The sequence below is a fragment of the Pelophylax lessonae genome (assembly GCF_965119305.1).
Source record: "Pelophylax lessonae genome assembly, chromosome: 1".
Lineage (NCBI taxonomy): Eukaryota > Metazoa > Chordata > Amphibia > Anura > Ranidae > Pelophylax > Pelophylax lessonae.
This window is the reverse complement of record NC_138768.1, coordinates 103603376-103621264: the sequence shown is the minus strand read 5'-3', so window position 1 is coordinate 103621264 and position 17889 is coordinate 103603376. Positions and strand designations below refer to the sequence as shown.

Sequence of the window (17889 nt, the reverse complement as noted above, 5' to 3'; positions counted from 1 at the left end):
TCCTGGTGCCCCCTTGGTGGTTGATGTAGGCCACCGCCGTGGCATTGTCCGTCTGCACCCGAACCGGGTAGCCCTGCAGCCGGTCCGTCCAGCGATGAAGACAGAGCCTTATCGCACGCAATTCCAGAATGTTGATCGGGAGGGAAGACTCCCCCTCCGACCAGGTCCCCTGGGCGGACAGAACGCCCAGAACACCACCCCAGCCCGACAGGCTGGCATCCGTGGTGATTATCGTCCACGAGATCGGACGAAACGACTTGCCCCCGGACACCAACGGGGACTGGAGCCACCACAGAAGGTTTTCCCTGGTGCGATGACTCAACGAGATCTGAAGATCCAGAGATTGAGGTCGCCCGTCCCACTTGGACAAGATCTCCGCCTGGAGACCCCGCGTGTGAAACTGCGCGAAAGGAATCGCCTCGAAAGCCGAGACCATCAATCCCAGACACCTCATACACGTCCGCAGAGACGAGTTCGGAACGTCCCTGAGGGACCTGACTTCCTCCTGAAGAGTCCTGAGTTTGTCTTCCGGCAGGAAGACCTTCGCCTGCACCGAGTCCAGTATCATTCCCAGATAGGGAAGACGAACCGACGGACTCAGTGTCGACTTTGGAACATTTATCGTCCAACCGAACTCCTGCAGAGTTTGCATCGTGACAGACAGGTCCTTCTCCAGACCCTGACTGGTCGCAGACCGAATCAGAATGTCGTCCAGATACCCCAGGACAGAAAAGCCCTGGGCCCTCAATAATGCCAGAACCGGTGCAAGCACCTTGGTGAAGACCCGCGGAGCCGAGGCGAGCCCAAAGGGCAACGCCACGAACTGGTAGTGATCCTCCGCAATGGCAAATCGAAGGTATCTCTGATGACCCTCGAATATGGGGATGTGAAGATACGCATCCTTCAAATCGATGGAGGCCATGAATTCCCCCGGAACCAGGGCAGCCACCACCGAGCGCAGGGATTCCATGCGGAACTTGCGAACCCGCACAGAGCGGTTCAGAGCTTTCAAGTCCAGAATTGGACGAACCTTGCCCTCCTTTCTGGGCACGGTGAACAGATTGGAATAAAACCCCGGAAATCTGTCCCGATGAGGCACCGGAACCACCACTCCCTGAGCCCTCAGGTCCCGCACCGCCAGGTGCAGATCCCGCAGGCGCTCTGGAGACAGTTGTAGATTTGAGGGAAAAAATCGGCTCTCTGGCCGAGAGAGAAACTCGATCTTGTAACCAGATCGAACGATTTCCAGAACCCATCTGTCCCGCACACGGGCCAACCAGGGTTGAAGAAAACCGAGCAAGCGTCCCCCCACCCCAAAACCGGGTGAGGGCGCCCCTTCAGGCCGAACTGTTATGGGCCGCAGGTCCGGATTGGCCGGACTTCTGTTTCCCAGACCAGGGTTTCTTCTGAGAGCCCTGGCCTTTGAACGGTTTGCCCTTGTAGTGCGGCCGAAAGGCACGAAAGGACCCCTGAGGGGGCCGAAAATTCGCATGCTTCTTCCCAGAAGCCCCCTTAGCCTTGGGGAAATGGGGCAAGAGAGTGCTCTTACCCCCGGTGATCCCCTTAATCAACACATCCAGGGACTCCCCAAAAAGGCGAGACCCATCATAAGGGAGATTGGCTAAGGTTTTACGTGAAGATTGGTCCACCGACCAACATTTCAACCAAACCAGGCGGCGAGACAACACCGCCACGCTGTGCACACGTGCAGCCAACGGAATCATGTCCAGGTCCGCATCACACAGATACATGACACCCTGGTGGATCTGATCCACCATGTCCAGGGTCGCCGCCGAGGCCGAATCGGCCACTAGGACGCGCCTAAGCATCTGCGTCCAACTTGCGATCGCCTGGGCCGCCATGAGAGAAGCAAATAGAGCCTTAAGCATAGAACCCGTAACAGAATAAGTATGACGGGCAAGAGACTCCAGTCTCCTATCCGTGGCATCACGGAAAACAGGGGATCCCTCTGCAGGAATCGCAGTGGCTTTGTTCAAAACCGCAATTGCATGATCCACTGGTGGAGGCACACACCACCGTTCATCAGTGGCAGGGGAGCAAGGATAACGCAGCTTGAATTTACTTGGTACCGCAAAAGGTTTGCGCAGATCGCGCCATTGATCCTTTACAGCGCGCTGAAAATCAGCATTGCAGGAAAAAACCTGCGGCGTCCTGCGTTTTCTCTGCGTCCCATAAGCCGCCAAGGCAGCGGGGGGACACACTTCGTCCTGCAAACGTAGCGTCTGCTTAATGGAAGCAATCAACTCATCCATGATTGCAAGCTCTTCAGGCGAGCCAGGGGGAGAATTATCAACCCCCTCAACCTCAGCCTCTACCTCAGACCCCACTAGATCAAGAGAGGAGCGGGACCCCGATAGGGGGGTCCCTGCCAGAACAGCCCCATCACCTTCACCCTCAGAATCGGAGGACAGAGTAACTCTGGGCCGTTTAGTAGATTGAGCAGCCACCAGCATTTGCACCTGGGCAGCAAGGCCAGCCACAATAGTGGCTAAATCCCCCCCTGGGGGGGAAACAGCGGTCCCCTGGCTTTCCACCAATACTGTGGGAAACTTGCCCTCCTGAGAATCCATTGCCCCTGTACGCCAGACAACCAAGGGTTAACTGCCCCCTTTCAGCAAGCGCGGTAAGCGCAGCCCACCGCACACACTCAGGCACAATGAGACCCCCACAGGGAATATACAGACTGAATACAGGATATGGGCAACAGGAATAGAAGGATAAAACCTGAGGAGACCCCGCTGCTGCTGCTGCCTCGACCGGTGTTCCAGGAAAAAGGAAGTGATGCTGCCAGGGCGCTCTATGTAAGCCTATGGAGGCTACAAGAAAATGGCCGCCGTGCATGTAAACCATGCGGCCGGAGCGGGCGCCGGTAAAATGGCGTCGTTTGGCGCCGAAACCGCCGCTCCACAGTGCATAAAAACACACACAATTTCATCCCATTATATGGATACATGTTAGATCGCCGCAGCGATCGCTGTATATGCCCCAACATGCCATTAAAAACATGCCCCACAGCACACAGCTTCCCACACTGCCCAGCCTGACACACACAGTGTCATACAGCTCCCCCACCCCCCCTTGCAGCCCACAGCATGCAGCCGAGAGATAGGGAGACAAGCAGTGTGATTTAAAGGCAGGTTACACAGTCCCAGACTGAGACCCCCCCCAGACAGACAGGTCCCCACATAGACACACTTAGCTCATATGGCGTGGGGAACCCGCACAGGCGAACAAGCCGCTGCACATGAGGCAGGGAGAGTCGCAATTCAAGACGCACACAATGGCGGTTAAGAAACCGCACAGCGTCCGGTGAGGTAGCCACCTCACCAAGCATCCCTGCACCGAACAGGGATGGGTCGTTCACCGTGCCAGGAGCGTTACCTGGCTGAACGCTCGATGGCAGACTGGGAAGCCACTGACCCACGACCTGCGATCAGGGGGATCAGCCCGAGACCCAGTCCGCATGATCCTCTTCGTCCGAAGAACTAACTAATGCTGACAAAAACAACAGCTAAGTAAAGGTAGAGAAAAAACTCAAATAAAATATTAAAAAGAAGAAAGAGTCTGGGACAAAAAGTCCCAGCACAGAGAGAGCCAGCCACTCCTGACAAGCTAGACATTAAAACTGAGATATGGTTGCAGGAAGTAGGAGGGTATTGACTGAGGGGACCACCCCTTGAGGGTGGGATATGTTAAAGCTTTATTGTTAACATATTCTGTTGCCTAGCTACTCCTTCGGAGCAAAGTCTAATACCCCATATGTGACGAATATGAAGAGGCGGCGACTGTCGGAGGACGTAAGAGAAAACAGTATTTTTGTAAAATCTTACCGTAAAATTCCTCTGAGTCCTCCGACAGTCGCCGCCCCTTCATAATCTTCACCAATGGGTAATTGACCTTTTCTCCGCAGGAGTAGCTAGGCAACAAGATTTGTTAATATCAAAGCTTTTAGCATATCACACCCCTAGGGGGCGGTCCCCTCAGTCAATACCTCCCCGCTTCCAGCATTCTCAACTCAGTTTGGTAGCATAGCAGTAGAGTACATAAACCCCAAAAGAGGGGCGGGGGCGGCGACTGTCGGAGGACTCAAAGGAATTTTACGGTAAGATTTTACAAAAATTCAGTTTTCCCTTACGTCCTCCGACAGTCGCCGCCCCTTCATAATCTTCACCAATGGGACGTCCCAGAGCAGTGTAGACATGAGGGTTGGGAAAAAAACGCAGCCGCGCATAAAGCAACGCAGTACCCACATCAGAGAAAGGAACCTTACCAAAGTAAGAGAACCAACCTGGCAACCGGAAAACGTGCTCAACAGGAGCAACAACCCAGGAAGAACAAGTAACCCAGGGGTAAAAACACCCCAACAGCCAAGGGCCCAAACAAGGGACCCTAAGGCACTGCCGCACTAAGAACTTTACGCCCAAAGGAAGCATCTGCCGATGCCTGAACATCCACTTTGTAGAATTTGGAGAAGGTGTGAACGGACGACCAAGTCGCCGCCTTACACACCTGGGCCACAGAAGCCTGATGACAATAGGCCCAAGACGTACTCAGAGATCTGGTAGAGTGCTCCTTCACAGGGAAAGGAGGAACCTTCCCCCTCAAAGCATAGGCTTGCACAATCGTCTGTCTGATCCAGTTGGCGATGGTAGCAGCCGACGCCGCCATGCCCTTCCGAGGTCCCTCTGGAAGGACGAATAGGGAATCCGACTTGCGAAAGGACTTAGTCGATGACAGGTAAACCCTGATCGCCCGAACAACATCCAAGGCATGCAAAGCCACCTCCTTCGGATGCTTAGGCTTCGAGCAAAGCGAAGGCAAGACAATGTCCTCAGGTGAAATTCCGAGATCCTCTTCGGAAGAAAGGAAGGGTTAGGTCGCAAGACCACCTTATCCAAGTGAATCACCAAGTAGGGAGAGCTGCAGGACAAAGCCGCCAGCTCCGACACCCTACGAGCCGAAGTTCTAGCCATCAAAAAGGCAACCTTTTTGGACAACAGAGACAACTAGATCTCCCTGATCTTATCAAAAGGAGCATGTTGCAACATGGACAGAACAAGGTTCAAGTCCCATGGAGGTAAAGGCTCCCTCCTAGGAGGGGCCAAGTGTCGCACCCCCTGAACAAAAGTGCGAATCAACGAATTAGACGCCACTGGGCGCTAAAAAAGAACGGCCAGCGCAGAAATCTGACCCTTAATCGTGGCCAGCCAACACTCTCGACACCGAATATGAGCGAGGGGAATACCCCCTGGACTCACACCAGGCAAAGTACGCTTTCCAAGTACGGTAGTAAATTTTACCGGAAGAGGCTTTTCTAGCCTTAATAAAAGTAGGGATGACCTCAGGGGAGAGACCCCTATCCTTCAGGACCTGGCCTTCAACAGGGAGGCCGTTAAAGCCAGCGACTGTAAAGCAGGATGGCATATAGGCCCTTGAGAGAGAAGATCTTCTCGGAGCGGCAGACGCCACGGAGCGTCGACTGCCAGATTGACGATGTCCGCGTACCAAGACCGGCGAGGCCAGTCCGGTGCCACAAGAATCACCGCACGTGACTCCGAGGTCAGCCTGCGAAGGAACCTGGACAGCAGCTGAATCGGAGGAAAGGCATACATCAGGCGATACTGATGCCAGGGCGCCACCAACGCGTCCGCCCGCGGATCGCGCGTCCTTGCCACGAACCTTTCCACCTTGTTGTTTGGACGAGACGCGAACAGGTCCACATCTGGAAGACTCCACTTCGCGCACAGCATCCGGAAAACTTCCGGGTGGAGGGACCATTCCCCCTGGTCCAGGGTCTGGAGACTCAGATAATCCGCCTGCCAGTTCTCCACCCCCGGAATGTGAACTGCCGTTATCGCCGGGACGTGCGTCTCGGCCCATGACAGAATGGTGGCCACTTCCCGAGCCACTCGGGCACTCCTGGTGCCCCCTTGATGGTTGACATAGGCCACTGCGGTGGCATTGTCCGTCTGAACTCGAACCGGACGTCCCAGAAGCCGGTCCGTCCATCGCAGAAGGCAAAGTCTGATCGCCCTCAATTCCAGAATGTTGATCGGAAGGGACGACTCCTCCCCCGACCAAATTCCCTGGGCGGACAGAGCGCCCAGAACACCACCCCAGCCCGACAGATTGGCATCCGTGGTGATCACCGTCCACAACAATGGACGAAAAGATTTGCCCCCCGACACCGCCGGGGACTGGAGCCACCACAGAAGATCCCTTCTGGTGCGTTGGCTCAATGAGATCCTCAGATCCAGGGACTGCGGACGCCCGTCCCATTCGGCAAGAATCTCCGCCTGGAGACCCCGCGTGTGAAACTGGGCAAAGGGGATCGCCTCGAAAGCCGAGACCATTAAACCTAGACATCTCATGCATGTCCGGAGAGACGAGTGTCGGTTGTCCCTGTGGGACCTGACCTTGTCCTGAAGTGTCCGGAGCTCGTCTTCCGGTAGGAAGACCCTCGCTTGAACAGAGTCCAGGATCATCCCCAGGTAGGGAAGGTAGGCCCTTCAGGCCGAATTGGTATGGGCAGCGGACGCGGACTGGCCGGACTTCTGCTTACCTGTCCATGGCTTCTTCTGGGAGCCTTGGCCCTTGAAGGACTTGCCCTTGTATTGCGACCGAAAGGCACGAAAGGACCCCTGAGAGGGCCTAAACGAGGTATTCTTCTTACCGAACAGACTTATTCTTGTGAGTGTGGGGTAAGAGTGCTCTTACCCCCGGAAATTCCCTTTATCAGAGTATCCAAAGACTCGCCAAAAAGGCGAGATCCCACGTAGGGAAGATTAGCTAGAGTCTTGCAAGAGGATTGGTCAACCGACCAACATTTCAGCCATATCAGGCGACGGTTCAACACCGCTACACTGGAGAGGTGTGCAGCCAAAAGGGACCAAATCCAAGTCCGCATCGCACAAATACATGACACCCTGATGAATTTGATCTACCATAGCCAATGTTGTCGGCGGAGCAGAGTCAGCCACCAGGGTGCGCCTGAGCACCTGCGTCCAATCCGCAATAGCTTGGGCTGCCATAATGGAAGCAAAAAATGGATTTTTGTAAGATCTTACCGTAAAATCCTTTTCTCTTAAGCTCATTGACAGACGTAGTCTTCTTGATTCTCAAGAGCTGGGTTATGTTGTCTCCGCAGGAGTAGGACTAGGCAGAAAGACAAAACGTTCTGGCTCCACCTTAGGGGCAGTCCCTGAGGGTATATCCTCCCTCTCTCTGCTACAGGGAATCAGTTCTGTTTTAAAGCAGTACAGAGAATTTAACCCAACCCAACTCAATGATAGAGGGGCGGGTACTACGTCTGTCAATGAGCTTAAGAGAAAAGGATTTTACGGTAAGATCTTACAAAAATCCATTTTTCTCTATCGCTCATTGACAGACGTAGTCTTCTTGATTCTCAAGAGCTGGGACATCCAGAAGCAGTGCCACAAATGAGGGGTGGGATTGACAAAATCAAATCCAATCTAGAAGGCCCAACCGGTGCCAAACTAGAAAGAATGAGACTAAAAGAAAAATTTTCCAACGGAAAAAACCCTCGAGGTAGACCACTAGTCTCCTCAAATTGCGGCCTGCAAAACCTTGCGGCCAAACGAGGCATCAGACGATGCCATTACATCAACTTTATAATGTTTAGTAAAGGTATGCACCGACGACCAGGTAGCCGCCTTGCACACCTGGACCACTGACGCCTGATGGCGAAAGGCCCATGACGCACTAAGTGCCCGAGTGGAGTGCGCCTTAACGGGGAACGGGGGCTCCCGACCCTTAATAGAATAAGCCTGTACCACCGTCTGTCTGATCCATCTGGAAATGGTCGCCGCAGATGCAGGCAACCCCTTTTTGGGTCCATCTGGGATCACAAAAAGTGAATCCGTCTTGCGAAACGAGTCTGTCGTTTTCAAGTATACCCTGATCGCCCGGACCACATCCAAGGAGTGTAAAGCAAACTCTCGCGGATGACTGGGCTTAGGACACAGGGAAGGTAACACAATTTCTTCATTCAGATGAAATTCTGAAACCACTTTTGGTAGGAAGGATGGATTCGGACGAAGAACCACCTTATCTCTATGAACCACCAGATATGGTGAACGACAAGATAATGCGGCCAGTTCTGACACCCTGCGTGCAGAAGTAATAGCCATGTCTTTTTCTTAAAGAAAAAAGTCTTGCCAGGACCAAAAGATCCCAGCAAGGAACTTAGGTCCTTACTCCTGACTAGACAGAAAAAAACTGATTCCCTGTAGCAGAGAGAGGGAGGATATACCCTCAGGGACTGCCCCTAAGGTGGAGCCAGAACGTTTTGTCTTTCTGCCTAGTCCTACTCCTGCGGAGACAACATAACCCAGCTCTTGAGAATCAAGAAGACTACGTCTGTCAATGAGCGATAGAGAAAATAGGCTTCAGCATAGAACCAGCAACCGTATAAGCATGACGGGCCAGAGACTCCAATCTCCTCTCCGTAGGGTCCCGGAACACCGGGGTATCCTCAGCAGGAATCGGAGTAGATTTATTCAAAACTGCCACCGCGTGATCCACCTGAGGCGGCACACACCAACGCTCATCAGTGGTGGGTGTAAATGGATAACGCAGCTTGAACTTACTTGGCACAGTAAAGGGCTTCTTTAAATTGCGCCATTGCTCATCAACAGCGCGCTGAAATTCCGCAGGGCAGGGAAAAACCTGCGCTGTTTTGCGTTTCCTTTGCATCCCATAAGAGGACATCAAAGCAGGAGGACTTGGTTCATCCTGCAGACGCAGTGTTTCCTTGATAGAAGTAATCAACTCATCCATGAGTGCAAGCTCTTCAGGCGAGCCAGGGGGAGAATTATCAACCCCATCTACCTCAGCCTCCCCTTCAGACCCCCCCAAGATCCAGAGATGAGCGAGACCCTGAGAAGGGCACGCCAGCCATCGCAGCCCTATCGCCCTATGAATCAGAGGAAATAGACAATCTGGGCCGTTTTGCGGATCGATCAGCCATTAGCATCTGCACCTGAGAAGCCAAGTTCGCTACAACAGCAGCCAGATCAGCCCCCTCGGGGGATGCAGCAGCCCCTTGGCCCCCACCAGGGTGGGAGGAAACTTGCAATCCTGAGAATCCATGCCCCAGTATCAACTGAAATAAAGGACTGCCCCTTTAAGACCGCGGCGAGCGCAGCCCACCGCACACTACTGGATGTACCGACCCCCGCAGGGATAAGGAGCACTGAGCAAGGAAATACGGGATAAGGAAGGTAAAAACCTGGAGAGACCACACAGCTGCTGCCACCGATCGCTGTTCCAGTGAAAAAGGAAGTGATGCAATGACTGACCGCCCTATATAGCCTATGAAGGCCTCACAAACATGGCCGCTCAGCTGAGGGAATGTAGGCAATAAGAAAATGGCGCCGACATGTGCTTGTATGAGCGATCGCCGCCAAAATGGCGGCGTTTGGCGCCAAAACACCGCGCTGTACCACACAGGGCCGGTCACCACAGTTTGCCGAAAAAAATGGCGGGCCGCTCAGCGGTCGCTGCATAGCATGTCTGAGCCCAGTCTGCCCCATACATCTCACACAGCCGATCGGGAGAGCCCCCCCCCCGCAGCCCACAGAAAGGCAACTATCATAAGGAATCTGACAGGGAGCTCAGCACTTAGACATGCGGGTCACACAGTCACAGACTGACACCCAAACAGACAGGTCCCCACATAGAAAAACACTTACCATTCCGGATGGCGTGGTGACCCTTCTCTAGCGACCAAACCGCTGTACTGAGGACAGGGAGTGTCGCAGCCAGGACGCAGTGGACTGCGGTGCAAAACCGCAAATGGCGTCCGGTGAGGTAGCCACCTCACAGGCAGCATCCCTGCAGCTAACAGGGATGGGTCGTTCAATATGCCAGGGAAACCTGAGCTGAACGCTCGATGGCAGGCTGGGGAAACCCCTGGCTCTCAGCCCTGGGATCCAGGGTGGCCAGTCCGAGACCCAGCTCCGCATGATCATCTTCATCCGAGGAAAACTAAACTAATGCTGAGAAAAAAACAGCTAAGTAAAAGAAAGAGAAAAAATACTTGAAATAAAATCAAAAATAGGATAGAAGGCTGAGACTGAAAGCCCCAGCACAGGAACAGCCAGCTACTCCTAAGCTAGGCAATTGAAAACTGAGTTGAGAATGCTGGAAGCAGGGAGGTATTGACTGAGGGGACCGCCCCCTAGGGGTGTGATATGCTAAAAGCTTTGATATTAACAAATCTTGTTGCCTAGCTACTCCTGCGGAGCAAAGGTCAATTACCCATTGGTGAAGATTATGAAGGGGCGGCGACTGTCGGAGGACATAAGAGAAAACAATATACCCTCAAAGAGGATCAGGTCCTCTAAAACAGCAGCCTGCAAAACCTTGTGACCAAAGGAAGCATCCGCGGATGCAAACGCATCCACTTTATAAGACTTTAGAAAAACTAAAGAAAAAAATGCACAGATGACCAGGTGGCCACCTTGCAAACCTGCGTCACTGTCTCCTAATGACGGAAGGCCCAGGAGTCACTAAGCACCCTAGTAGAGTGCGCCTTTACAGGAAGAGGAGGAACCTGACTCCTGATGGAATAGACCTGAACCATCTCTCTGAACCATCTAAAAATAGTCGCAGAGGAAGTGGACAACCCTTTACGAGGTCTATCTCGGAGCACAAATAGAGAATCTGATTACCTGAAAGAATCCGTAACTGCTAGGTAAACCCTTATTGCCCGGACCAAACACAATGCATGGAAGAAAATATAAGTGCCCTTCCCCCAAAAATATATACATGTGTAAACTAACGACAAATGTATAGCTGGATTATAATCAACTGAAAGAACACCAAAACACAATGTGAGAAATATATTGGTGATAATAAAAATCAATGAAAAAACAGTATATTGGTGATTTCCCAACTAAATTCTGGGAAATACGTGTAACACAATTCCAATCATTTCTTCTCAAAACGTGACAAGTGAAAGGGAAGTCCAAAACACCAAATTATTCACCCAGGGATAGGTACTGTGGATGGCTTCTTACCAGAAAGAAACTGCTAGCAAGCAACATTAAAAGTGACTCTAGGGTTAATTTCTCACAGTATATCTTCCCATCCTCACCACACACACCTCATGCTCGTGGGGAAAATAATGTATGGCTCCTTACCAGAGATAAAATATGTTGAGCTCAAAAACGTGTTGGTTTCTTGCCTATAAAGTAGTTCCCATCCTGCCTCCAGAAGAATTGGGAGGATCACTCTTCTTTCTCCTTAGTTTCACACCGAAGCCACTAAAAAGGGGGTTGAATCCTCACAAGGAGGGGTTGGAAAAGAGGCAAATAGTGCATTATCTTCAAAACACATAAAAATTTAGCTGTACCAGCGGAAGCCCATTCGGGGGAAACGCGTAGGATAGATGAGAGCCGTGCCGTCACTATCCTTTGCACGGTCCGCACTGCAGGTGGCCGTGCCGGCTTGAATACATGCTTGTTTTTTTCGTCTGCATGCAAGTGCATTTTAAATACATTTTTATGTGTTTTGAAGATAATGCACTATTCGGTTGCCTCCTCTTTTCCAACGCCTCCTTGTGAGAATTCAACAACCTTTTTAGTGGCTTCGGGTGTGAAACCAAGAGTGATCCTCCCAGTTCTTCTTGAGGCTGGATGGGAACTACTTTATAGGCGAGAAACCAACACGTTTTTGAGCTCAACATATGTTCTCTGGTAAAGAGCCATACATTATTTTCCCCATGAGCATGAGGCGTGTGTGGTGAGGATGGGAAGATATACTGTGAGAAATTAAGCCTAGAGTCACTTTTAATGTTGCTTGCTAGCAGTTTCTTTCTGGTAAAAAGCCATCCAGAGTTCCTATCACTATCCCTGGGTGAAGAATTTGGTGTTTTGGACTTTCACTTGTCACGTTTTGAGAAGAAATTATTGGAATTGTGTTACACGTATTTCCCAGGATTTAGTTGGGAAATCACCAATATACTGTTTTTTCATTGATTTTTATTATCACCAATATATTTCTCACATTGTATTTTGGTGTTATTTCAGTTGAATATAATCCAGCTATACATTTGTCGTTAGTTTACACATGTATATATTTTTTTGGGGAAGCGCACTTATATTTTCTTCCATGTTTGTACTGTTTCTAGAGTTTAGGTGCTGCCTCCCCCACCTCTTTTTTAGGTTAGCGCACTCATTTACACACTCAAATCCAAGGCATGCAAGACCATTTCCTTCGCATTTTAAGCCTGGGACACAGGGAAGGCAACACAATTTCTTCAAATGAAAATCAGAGACACCACCATATCCTTGTGAATCACCAGATAAGATGGACAGGATAACGCCGCCAGGTCAGACTCCCGGCACGCAGAGGAGATCGCTACCAAAAAGGCGACCTTTTGGGATGGCGTAAGCAACTCCCGAAGATTCTCAAAGGGAGACTGCTGGAGAACCGAAAGTACCAACTTAAGGTCTTAAGGCGGCAAAGGAGACCACACTGGAGGGACCAAGTGCCGAACAGTCTAAAAAGAGAGGTACTCAGAGCTGTAGCCAAGGGTCGTTGGAAGAAGACTACCAAGGCCGACCACTGGCCCTAGACAGTACTCAAGGCCAACTTCTCTTCAACCCCCAGTTAAAGGAAGGTGAGATTCTGAGCAACAGAAAAGAGCGAGGAGGAAACCCAAGGGATTCACTCAGCGTAATGTACATCTTCCACGTACGATGGTAGAACTTTCAGTAAGTAGATTTCATGGCCTTTAACAGCATACGAATCACTGATTCAGACAATCCTCTTTCCTTCAGCACCTGGAGCTTTAAACAGCCAAGTGACCGTAGAGCAGGCTTAAATATTGGCCCTTGGGACAGCAGACCGTGAGGGGAGGCCTCCAAGGAAATGTCGGCAACCAGCTGCACCAGGTTGGCGTACCAAGCCCAGCGAGGCGACTAAATAGACCAGAATCCCTTCTGCCTAGATCCTGTAGAAGTCTTGGCAGAAGCGTGAGAGGAGAGAAGGTGTAAATAAGACGATACTGACCCACACGGGGCCACCAGCGCGTCTGTGGCATCCGTCAAAAAATACAGAGACTGAGCCACGAACCTATGTACCTTTCTGTTGAGTCGAGAAGGCAACAGATCCACCTCGGGAGTGCCCCACCGTAGACAATTGATGAAACACTTCCGGAAATAAGAGACCATTCCTCCTGGTCTAACGCCTGCCGACTGAGGTAATCCGCCTGCCAATGTTACACTCAAAGAAAATGAACAGTGGAGAGGGCTTAAAGGAACGTAACGTTCTGCCCACTTGACTTTGCCGGCTACATCAAGAGCCTCCAAGGCACTTCTTGTGCCCTTTTGGGGATTGACATAAGCCACAATCGTGGCATTGTCTAAATTGAATACGCACTGGACAGCATTGTAGACAATCCATACAATTTTCCAAGCACAGACTAATTGCTCGTAACTCAGGACATCGATAGTCTGGATTAATCCAAGGTCCAGAACCCCTGAGCTGAATTTCTGCCGAGGATTTCTCCCCACCTGCCCTGCTGGCATCTGTGGTGACCACTGTCCAATACAAGGGTAGGGAGGATTTTGCATTGCCGGAGCACAAAAACTCTCGCATACCCTGGCTCAGCTGGATTTGGATGTCCAGAGACTGCAGATTAGTGTCCGATATGATGAGAATTTCTAGTTGCAGGGACCTTGTATGGAACTATGCAAACTGGACCCCCTTAAATGTGGACACCATCAGGCCATGCACCTGCATACAATTCTGAAAGGACAACCATCTGCTGGTTAGCAGGAGACGAACTGCAACCTGCAGTGTCTGAAGTTTGTCCAGAGGAAGAAACATCTGGCTAAGGCCAAGACCAGAGTCAGCCCCAGATAGTCTAGGTTTGTAGACTCGACCAAGGCTGACTTCCGAAGATTTAGAATCCAGCCAAACTCCTTACAGTTCGTACGGTGAACTCCAGATTTTCTGCCAGTGCAGCAGAAAACTGCTCTCAGAGGAGATCGTATAAACAGCCCAGGATCATGATCTCCCGCTAGCGTATAAATGCAAGTACCGGGCCAACACTTTAGTGAAGACCCGGGGAGTGGAGGAGAGACCAAAAATGTTAACGGCCCAAACTGAGAAGATTGCTCTCCCACTGCAAGGTGCGGTGAAGCATTGGACATATTGGAATGTGAAGGTAAGCTATTTTGATGTCTATGGAGGCAAGACAATCCCCGGATACAGGGAAGCCACCACTGTGCGAATGGACTCCATCCTGAACTTCTGAACCCGCACAAAGCAGTTCAGTTCCTTGAGGTCCAGGTTTGGACGCACCTTGTCTTCCTTTCACGGGGACTGTAAACAGGTTGAGAAAACCCCTGAAAACGTTACGCAATCGAAACCTGGAAAATCACCAATCTTGCACCTGCCCCAAAGAGGGCCTGTAAGCGAACTGGGTACAGTCGCACGTTGGATGGAAAGAACCTTTCCGGAGGGCGAGCAAGGAACGATCTTGAATTCGGATCGTATGACTTCGTGGACCCACTTGTCTTGTACCAGGGAAGTCTACGGATCCAGGAACCAGCGAAGACATCCCCCCTCCCCCCAACCCCGAATACAGGTGAGGGCGCATCTTCATGCAGAAAGAGCCTTGTCTGCAGGTCTGGGGAAGCCCGCCCTCGACTAGCCACACCAAGTTTCCATGGATCCATCAAAAGAGGCCCCGAAAAGCATTGATCCCTTTTAAGTCGATCCTGAGGGACGGAAAAACTTAGGAGCCAAAAAGTAAGGCCTGCGTCTGCGATGAGGATCCTTGCCCTTTGTGGAAGAAGGTTACTCTTCCCCCTTGTGATACCCTTGATATCATCCAGGGTAGCTCCAAACAGGCGATCTCCTTGAAAAGGAAGAACAGCCAGGGCTTTTTCAGAAGTCTGGTCCGCAGACCAGCTTTTTAGCCTAAAGACACACAGAAGGACCACTGCTGAAACAGAGCCAAGCCACTAGGGGAGCTGCATCCAAAGATGCAGCACAGATAAACTGCAGCCCCTGAAACAGCTGGTCCACCAGCTCAGCAAAGTCAGGTGGAAGCTTTTCTCCCCTCCACATCACGGCATAAAAGCTTAGCCCACTTCAGTCAGTTTGCGACACCAGGGCAGTGGTGAACACCAGCATCAATGCCAAGCCAGCCTGGGCGAACATATTGCGGGCCACAGTCTCCGCCATTGTTGTCAGCTAGGTCCTTAAAGTCCGGAGAATCTTAAACCAGAATCATGGTTGCTGTGTTTAACCTGGAAACCGAAGGGTCCGCCACCAGTGGAAAAGACCACTTTTTGAAAAGAGACTCTTCATACCGCTTAGGGACTCCAAGGAGACGCATCCACTCTTTTGCGACAATTCTGTCGAATTTGGCAAAGAAAGGGGAACACCTTTTGCCGCTGTGTGTGGTTTGGGAGTGCCAAAGGGAACCAGCGCCCCGGTCGCAGTAGCGTCTCCCATCTTTAAAGGCTCACGCACAAATACAATCAGAACGTGAGCAAGTTGGGGTTCCTATCAAGGTGCAACCTGAAGTGGTGGGAGACGCTGTTTTTTATATTGTTGAGGTGTTCCCCTATTCTAACTGGGAAACACCTCAACAATATAAAAAATGGTTTTAAAAAAAACAGTGTCTCCCACCACTTCAGGTTGCACCATAAGAACCCCAACTTGCTCACGTTCTGTGGGATTGACAAAATTGACCCACACTGGCGAGGCGAGGCGAGGACATGCGCAAGGCAGTCTCACAAAATGAGACATTATATGAACTAGAGACCCTTCAACCGCAGGGTATGAATATAGATGTGGATCTTAATTGTTTTATATCCAACTATTGATTACTGTGTTCTAACGGGTACACCTCCCGGTGATTACATCAAAGCATTCCCCACCTGTCTCTTCCCAAATTAATAGAATATATGATACCTCACCCTCCAAACTTATGATTGAGTATCCCCAATATAGTCTCCAGCAAAAACTAAGCCACGTAGGTTCCAGCAAAAACTAAGCCACGTAGGTGCCAATAAATATTAGGTATCAAATATTAAAATTCAAAATTCGTTTTACAAGGACCAGGGTGGCCTATAATCACCATATCCATAAATTATCTCCCTATCAAGACCTCTCTTAATATGATAGGTGCCATATAAGTATGGGTCATTACATAGGGGAATGGGATATATACCCCAATATTACATCTCACTGCCCCCTCCCCCTGCACTTGGCGGAGGGTGCAATGCATAATAGCAATATAAAAATACAGCTGGCTTATACATACATTTTCTTAATTATATAGGTTTTAAATTGATGTGCCACTTGCCAACACTGTTGATAGGGGGACACAAAATACATCTTATAGCTGCTCACATAATATGTTGAATATGGGTACTGTGATTCATCCTCATCACATACATTAATTTCACATATACACCTGTAAGACAGTGAGCAATTTACAATTCTAGAGCTGCAAATTATAAGAATTCCCTCAATAGAGTAACACCGTAAGGTGTACCTGGAAGCCAGTTTTGAAATTGAGAGGGAGAAAGCATAGGGCGGGGGCATACTACTATAGATGTATAAATACGAGGCCGGAGCAGCGTACGTTTAGCTTCCAATGACGCAATTTCTGTGACGAAAAACGTCCAGTTGACGCGCACGCTGCCTCATTCTGGGGCCACTCTAAAACGCACGCCATTCTATTCTACTTCTGGAAGCGGCGTTGCTCCCTGTATTGGCTACGGATGACCGCTAAAGCGCTGGACAAACCACGGGAGACAGTGCGGGATATTACCATTCAATTTGAACTGTGTCTGCTGGATTTGTATACCTTTTATCTACCAATAAATACGAATTATTTTAAAATACTATACCATGGGGAGTCCTCTTCCTTATCTCGCCCTCCAAGACCATTTACAGGAAATCCATTCATTGGGATACAAACCCTCCAACATATGAAGACCCCAAAGCGCAAATTGATCTTTAGTTGACATATGCCAACAAAGATCAACTCCCTCGGGTGAGTTTGCATTTTTTTTCACAGTTTGGCAGTGTTTCGGTGGGTGCCACCACTACTGCTTGCATCACGTTGGGCTGTCACATATTTTGCACAATGGACTCATTATTTGGACTATTTACTGCTCTCTGTTTAGGATGCACAGTAATTGTGAGCCTTTTCATGCATATACATCTGAGCACTTAGTTGATGCACAGTAATTATTGCAATATAATATTGTGCTTTCATTTATTATCATTATATGGTTTGATTCTATGATTGCAATTTTGCACTTTATATAGTATTGCACTTTTGATGAACTTATGATTTGACATTTTCAGGTATTGCACCTATGATGAATTCATTTATATGGTTTGTTTAGGTATCTATGCATTTGAAATTTTGCAAAAAATTTGTATTTTGCACATATTGGTGTATTATCAGTATTAAGGAGGATTTAGCGCTGCTTATATCTATATACACGTCTTATACCCCTAGGGGTTTTTGAAGCAGCAGCTTATTCCTCAGATCACAATATTTTTTTACATCAGTGGCACAAGTGGTTTATTATTATCATTACTATGTAGGGAGGGAGGGACTGGGCTGTCATTTAGGATCTGTTTACACGCCCAAATGTGTGACGTCATTAACAAGTGACTGAGCATGTGCAGCCTAATACTACTCACTGTGTCTTATCCGGACTTGTCCAGGGGGACCGTGCAGGAGGGGGAGGATCTGTGCATACACTATCAAACAGCCTTTTTACACAACGCATAGGATTAACCCCTTAGGTTCCACCGAGTATAACAAGCGTGCTTTACTGCATATACGGTCTGATTTTACGG

The 17889-nt window shown here is 49.9% G+C and overlaps 1 protein-coding gene across 1 annotated transcript in view; it reads right to left on the bottom strand.

Annotated features, from left to right (window-relative positions):
* The window catches only part of DDX4 (DEAD-box helicase 4), a gene marked incomplete at its 5' end in the record, with an annotated part of 317760 nt that overhangs the window by 141608 nt on the left and 158263 nt on the right, over positions 1–17889 (bottom strand). The window lies entirely within an intron of this gene.